Below are 7,736 nucleotides of genomic sequence, written 5' to 3'. Positions count from 1 at the left end.
CCTTGCTCCTTCATCTGCTGTGTGTTTTCTGTCTTCTCATTTTGCTTATCTTACTGTGTTTGGGGTCTCCTTTTTGCAGGCTGCAAGTTCGTAGTTCTTGTTGTTTTTAGTGTCTGTCCCCAGTGGCTAAGGTTGGTTTAGTGGGTTGTTTAGGCTTCCTGGTGTAGGGGACTAGTGCCTGTGTTCTGGTGGATGAGGCTGGATCTTGTCTTTCTGGTGGGTAGGTCCACGTCTGGTGGTGTGTTTTGGGGTGTCTGTGGCCTTATGATTTTAGACTCTCTGTTAATGGATGGGGCTGTGTTCCTGTCTTGTTAGTTGTTTGGCATAGCGTGTCCAGCACTGTAGCTTGCTGGTCGTTGAGTGAAGCTGGGTCTTGGTGTTGAGATGGAGATCTCTGGGAGATTTTCGCTGTTTGATATTACATGGAGCTGGGAGGTCTCTTGTGGGCCAGTGTCCTGAAGTTGGCTCTCCCACCTCAGAGGCAGAGCACTGACTCCTGACTGGAGCACCAAGATCCTTTCAACCACACAGCTCACAATAAAAGGGAGAAAAAGTAGAAAGAAAGAAAGAAAGAAAGTAAGAAAGAAAGAAAGAGAAAGAGGATAAAATAAAATAAGATAAAAATATAGTTATTAAAATAAAAAATAATTTTTAAGAAAAAAAAATTTTAAGTAAAAAAAAAAAAAACAACGGACAGACAGAACCCTAAGACAGATAGTGAAAGCAAAGCTATACAGACAAATCTCACACAGAAGCATACACATACACACTCACCAAAAGTGGAAAAGGGGCAAAAATAATATATCTTGCTCCCAAAGTCCACCTCCTCAATTTGGTATGATTCGTTGTCTATTCAGGTATTCCACAGATGCAGGGTACATCAGGTTGATTGTGGAGATTTAATCCACTGCTCTGAGGCTGCTGGGAGAAATTTCCCTTTCTCTTCTTTGTTCGCACAGCTCCTCGGTTCAGCTTTGGATTTAGCCCCGCCTCTGCGTGTAGGTCACCTGAGGGCGTCTGTTCTTTGCTCAGACAGGACGGAGCCTGATTCGGGGCCTCTGGCTCACTCAGACCGGGGGCAGGGACGGGTACGGGGCGAGCCTGCAGTGGCAGAGGCCGGCGTGTCATTGCAGCAGCCTGAGGTGCACCGTGCGTTCTCCCCAGGGAAGTTGTCCCTGGATCACAGGACCCTGGAAGTGGCGGGCTGCACAGGCTCCCAGGAGGGGAGGTGTGCAGAGTGACCTGTGCTCGCACACAGGCTTCCTGATGGTAGCAGCAGCAGCCTTAGCATCTCATGCCCGTCTCTGGGGTCCGTGCTGTTAGCCACGGCTCGTTCCCTTCTCTGGAGCTCCTTTAAACAGCGCTTTTAATTCTCTCTCCTCGTGCACCAGGAAACAAAGGGGGAAGAAAGAGTCTCTTGCCTCTTCGGCAGGTCCAGACTTTTTCCCAGACTCCCTCCCGGCTAGCCATGGTGTACTAACCCCTTCAGGCTGTGTTCACGCAGCCAACCCCAGTCCTCTCCCTGCTATCCGACTGAAGCTGGAGCCTCAGCTCCCAGCCCCCGCCCGTCCCTGCAGCTGAGCAGACAAGCCTCTCAGGCTGGTGAGTGCCGCGGTCGGCACCGAGCCTCTGTGCGGGAATCTCTCCACTTTGCCCTCCGCACCCCTGTTGCTGCGCTCTCCTCTGAGGCTCCGAAGCTTCCCCCCTCCGCCACCCGCAGTCTCCACCCGTGAAGCAGCTTCCTAGTGTGTGGAAACCCTTCCTCCTTCACAGCTCCCTCCCACTGGTGTAGGTCCTGTCCCTATTCTTTTGTCTCTGTTTTTTCTTTTTTCTTTTGCCCTACCCAGGTACGAGGGGAGTTTCTTGCCTTTTGGAAAGTCTGAAGTCTTCTGCCAGCCTTCAGTGGGTGTTTTGTAGGAGTTTTTCCACGTGTAGATGTATTTCTGATGTATCTGTGGGGAGGAAGGTGATCTCCGCATCTTACTCTTCTGCCATCTTCCTCCCCATAAGATCACCAATATTTTTCTTAATCAATGAAAACTCATCAAAAATGTGTGTACATTGACCCTTTCTCAATTTACAATCTAATTGTTTATTTAAACTGCACCTTACTATATGCAATAATTAACAGAATAATTTAAGAACATGACGCAGCATTTTATATAAAAACCTGAAGCACATGACTTTATAAAATATATTAAATTTTAAATTTTAATTAAATTTTAACTTCAGATGTTATTCAAATGAATGTGTTTAATTAATTATTTAAAAAGTATTTATCAGTTAATTAATTTCTTTCTGAATGAAGCAGTGTAAATAATCCAGCACAAATGTAACTTACTTTTCTACTTTATAATGTTTGAAGTGGGTTTGTGGTAAAGTGTTTCAGGAGAAGGGAAGAAGGAAACCACCCATATTATTTTAGGAAAGGAAAAAAAATCGTTTAAAAAACCAACTCAGTACAAAAAATGGTATTGGTCTTTTTGGTTTTTATTGTATCATGGCTGTCATGCTTAGGGAATAGAGTACAGATCACTGTGAAAATACAGTAGAGATATTTTCATCTTATTTATATGTTTGTATGCAACACTTTAATTATCATAAGAATTATTTATTTAAAAAGTAACTGGGTCTTCCCTGGTGGTGCAGTGGTTAAGAATCCAACTGCCAATGCAGGGGACACGGGTTCAAGCCCTGGTCCAGGAAGATCCCACATACTGTGGAGCAACTAAGCCCATGTGCCACAACTACTGACCCTATGCTCTAGAGTCTGCGAGTCACAACTACTGAGCTCACTTGCAACAACTACTGAAGCCCGCGTGCCTAGAGCCCATGCTCCACAACAAGACAAGCCACCACAATGAGAAGTCCCTTCACTGCAACTAGAGAAAGGCCGTGTGCAGCAACAAAGACCCAAAGCAGCCAAAAATAAATAAATAAAATAAATAAATTTTTAAAAAATAATTGGGTTACATTTCTCCCTGTAGTTGTTGTGGAGCAATATCTTTTCTTGGAGGTACCATTTTCAACAACTTTAACATTTTTGCCAATATGAATTTTTATATTATTTTTAAGTAAATGGACATATTATCATGTTACTCTTATAATTAAAGCAAATAATAATTTTAAGTCAATCCTTAGAATAACAAAATATGATTCTTAACTTTCTAATATAAGCTGAAAAAAAGGAAAAATGGCACTTTATGGAGTGCTTGACTTGCCTCTCCCTGTTTATGTAGGACACAAAAGTTATCCTGCTATTGCTTGAACTCGATAGGTTAACAGTTACATGAATAAATTATTGGAAGTTCCTGGAAGCCAGGAAGCAAATCTGGAAGCTAATTTTGTTGTTCCTTTTGTAGCCCAGAGCTCTGTGGCAGTCAATGACACAAGCCCAGACCAACAAGCAAGACAGCTCCTGTTTTGAGACAGAGAAAAATAAGTTGCCACAAATGCCTCACAACTTTATTATTTCAATTGATCACATTTATGAAGACCTCATAAAGTTGCAAACTGTTATAATACAAAAAGGCAGTTATAGCAATGCAAAGTGTTCTATCATCACCTCTTTTTGACAACTTTATTACTGTTGTGGACCAGTTTTGTTCAGGGGAATCCAGTAGCCATAAGTTATTTTGAAGTGAAGCAGCACAGCAGGCTGGAGTATTACAGTATAAAATTTATTTTTTATGAGACACAATAATTATATCAAACAGTTACCAAAATGTCTGAGAGCTACAGGATCTATTAAGATACCACAACAGAGACATCTCCTTTATGTTCATGGGGAATGGCAATAAGCATTACTACCTGGGTAGAAAGACAGGCTCTCACAACTCATCCTTGGATTGCCTACAAGGTACTGTTGCAGGTGACTGGCAAAGATGAAGTTTATTAAAGTGCCATCTCAGAAAGTTCAACAAAGCATGAAACTTAAGGGCCTCTAGCCATGGAAGGGATTTGGCATTCACAAATATCTAATTATGAGGGTCAGGAGGAAAGAGTTTACTATCACCTGTGGACTACTACCTCTTTAGTCTTGAACATTTTTAGTTTTTTTATTAGAGGATATGAAGCAAAAGAAACAGCAATATAATTAATTTCCTTAGGAAATTTCTTGCAAAAAATATGTTATATCAGGTCTTCATATTAATTGGAGAGTCAGAATGTCACATGTGAGTTTCAAATATGCTGTCTTTCCTTCAGATCTAGGTCCAGAACTCATTTTAGGAATTACCAAATTCCTGAGATAGTACTGAATTTATTTTGAGTCACTTCTGTACTCTAGCATCATCTCCTAACCCTGAAGCTATTTTTATTTTTTATTACTCCTTCAAAAATATTTATTAAATGCTTACTATGAGTCCAGCACTGTTCTGGGCAAAATAGGAACCAAATTAGAATTTATTCCATGAAAATATGTTCACAGATTGATTTGAATTATATGCTTCTTATAAAATATTTTCTTACCCATTTGAATATTCTGAATAGATACACTCAAGGTATAAATAAAGCAATGTAGTGGCCTTTGTATAACTAATATGAACACAGTCCATGTAACCCTGAACATTTAATAATGAAACTGCTTGTCCATAAAGGTGAGTAGTTTATACTAAGTATCTTGTACTACACAATTTCTTAGGTACCTCCTCCCTCCAATTTATTTGGAATTTCTCTCACTCTATTGTTATCCCACTAACAATTTTCCATGTGTGTATCTTGACTGGTACTCTCACTTATTTGATTCCTAATGTGATTAGTTCCCACTAACTTTGGTACCCTGTCATTCTGATTCTCAGTCTGGCTTGGCTTCTGGAATTGTATCTGGTATACTCATCCTGATGCCTCTCAGTCTTGTGGTGTCAAAAGTGAGGGCTCAGGTCCTCAGACCTGTAATTGAGAGAGTGATGTGTATTAATAAAGTTTTGTGGTTGTTAGTTTCAGTTTTAAATACAAAGTTAAAATATAAACACACCCTTGTGTTATAATATTCAAACAAAATAGAAACACATAGATTAATGTCAAAGTCTCCATTCAAACACACTCAAATTCTACATCTTTTCCTGTAGTTTTCTCATATGGTTTATGTTCTTTATACCATTTTTTAAAAAAATTTGCTCTTCATCTTTATTTTGATTTAGTGCATCTTCTCACCTATCTGGAGATTTTTATCTAGCTGTATAATATGCAAAATGTTGTGATGGATAGTTTCTATTTTCTCCACATTCACTCCATATACTCTTCTCCATTCTTTTCTATGCTCCAAGAAGCTGATCTTTATGGTCTGGATCAAAATGTGCATTTGTTCTCTGTTTTCTGCTTGAGCTTGGACAAAGAGAGCCATTAGAAAAAGTTCAGAGTATAGGAGAATAGTAAGGATCGGGTAATTATTCCTCTGCCTCCCTCTCTTCCAGGTCACCAAGAGGTGACTGTGTACCTTTACCAGTAACCCCCACTCCTCCTACAGCTTCTTCCTCAGGGTTCTGGTAAACACTTCCTCTTTTTGTCCTGTAAGGCCAATGAGTGAGTGGGAAAGGTTTTCTGTGGTGCTAGACCCCAGGGTACTTCTTTATCCTGGGTTGGTTACCTTTAATCTGCTCAAACTTTTGTAATTAAAAACATGTTTTTAATTAATTCCTCCTGAATTATCCCATAACTGGAATCATAAATAATAAATTTATGTTTTCTCATTAGGACTTGATACTCTCCCAGTCAGACTGAGTGACTTTCTCTTCACACATTTCTTACCCTTAATCTATAAATCAAAGAAAATAAAAATATTAACTTCAGGTTCTGAAATTAAATGAGATAAAGCATGTAAAGTACTTATTATACTGATGAGGGTACGGTAAAGTATCAATAATGTGACTGCTTTTAGACGGAAATTTCCTCTTGCTGCCTACTCCTTAGCATGGTCCCCAACATCGAGTTGTTGTTTTGTTTTTATTAGCATTTTGGTAATATTCTATTCTCCTAAATTTAAAGCTAACCTGCCATTTCACAAAAAGGTATTCATCTCACAGTATCCAATTAAAATTCTAAACATTACTGGCATAAGAATTGCATCTTACCTGAAACCCTAATACTAATATATATACTATATATATGTATATATAGTATCCATATATATGTGTATATATAGTATCCATTATATTAGAGTCTTTTATTGTAAAAAATAAAAGGAATGTATTGCAACATTAATTTTTAGACATTTAAAAGTTTATTAATACTGTATCTAGGGTCTTTTTTTTCCTTGCTTTTAAACATTTATCAATTAGAAAGCTATTAATTTGCATATATATTTTGCAATTTCCCCATTTTCATAGTTATTTAACATTATATATAATTTTTGAGTGAATCCCTTAGAGTTTCTGTTTCTCTTTCATTGAAACCAAATAGTTCTGCATTCTTAATAGTACAAGAAACTCTTTCCTAACATTTTCTTTTGGATTCTGCAGTGTATTATTTTGTGATAAATACAACAGATCCTCAAAATAATGATGCTTCCCCTAATTGTTTTAGTTTTTATTTTTCTATAGTCTTTATAAAAATTATGTGGACAATTCATTTGATCAGATCAATGGCTTGAGGTTGAAATGGTGTGTTGTAACATTGCATCTAGTCCGGTCCTTGTTGACCCTAGCAGGTATTCATCTGGTACAGCTTTGTTGAGGTGCCTTCTTGTTTACCTTTCTTTACTTGACTCAGAGTCTAAACAACAAGGCACATGGAAATGGATGTTTCTCAGGCTGTATTATGAACAAGGATGTTTTCTCATTCTTTCTAGTTCTGTTTGCAAACCCAAATCATAAAAAAAAATATCAACCTCTTTCCTTATGGAGTTTAATCACTAATCTATGAATGAAGAGCCTCTGTCTCTTAGAATTTAAGCTCTGTGTCCATAATTACACAGGTAGTTAGTGTAAAATCCAGTATAATGCACAGGAAAGAGCACTGATTTTGGGAATATTAATTTATGTTTACATTTTTGCTTTACCGTTTTTGAGCCATAGGTGAAATTGATACCGACCAGGGTTCTTGGACTTCCCCAATCAATATAAATTGACCAGAGGCCAGACAAGAGACTCAGGCAAGGCTTTACTGGGACTCCTGTGGCCGCAGGAGGGAGTGAAAACAAGTAACATACTCCCTTGCTTGCTCCCTGAGGAGTGAGTGGTTCCTTATACAGGGTGAGGGTAAAGATGTGTCCAGGGGTCAGGTCTAAGGGTGGCTTAGATGGTTTGCTCACTCCGTAGGTGGTGTTGAGTGCAGGGGGCATGCTCAGTGTCCTGTTTTTGCTCCGGGCTCTTCAGAAGTGGAAGTTGGGTTTTTTGGTCTTTTTGTATCTTTTTTACCCATAATTTGCCCCAACTGTGCATTCATGCAGTTATTTTTAGTCACTTATAGTTTCTTTGTAATTTATAGCTTGAGGAGACCTTTGTTCAGGTACAAGCATTGCAGCACTGCAGCAAGGGTCCCAGGTCCCAAGTTGTCTCAAAATGATCTAGTAGTCCTCTCTGTAGCTCAGTTTTTGAAATTGAAAATAAGAAAAAAAAATATACTTACCATAAAACGTTGTGGTGTGAATTAGTGAAACAATGTACATAGAAACCTGCATAAATGTCAACGTACTGATTCCCAGCACATGCTTTTCTGCCTCATCATACTGTTTTCTCTTTTCTTTACATATAAACTTTAATTATTACCAGTCTTAAGAGAATAATTACTTAATATTA

Source organism: Physeter macrocephalus, chromosome 12 (assembly GCF_002837175.3).
Source record: "Physeter macrocephalus isolate SW-GA chromosome 12, ASM283717v5, whole genome shotgun sequence".
Taxonomy (NCBI): domain Eukaryota; kingdom Metazoa; phylum Chordata; class Mammalia; order Artiodactyla; family Physeteridae; genus Physeter; species Physeter macrocephalus.
Note: the sequence above shows the minus strand (reverse complement) of the source record.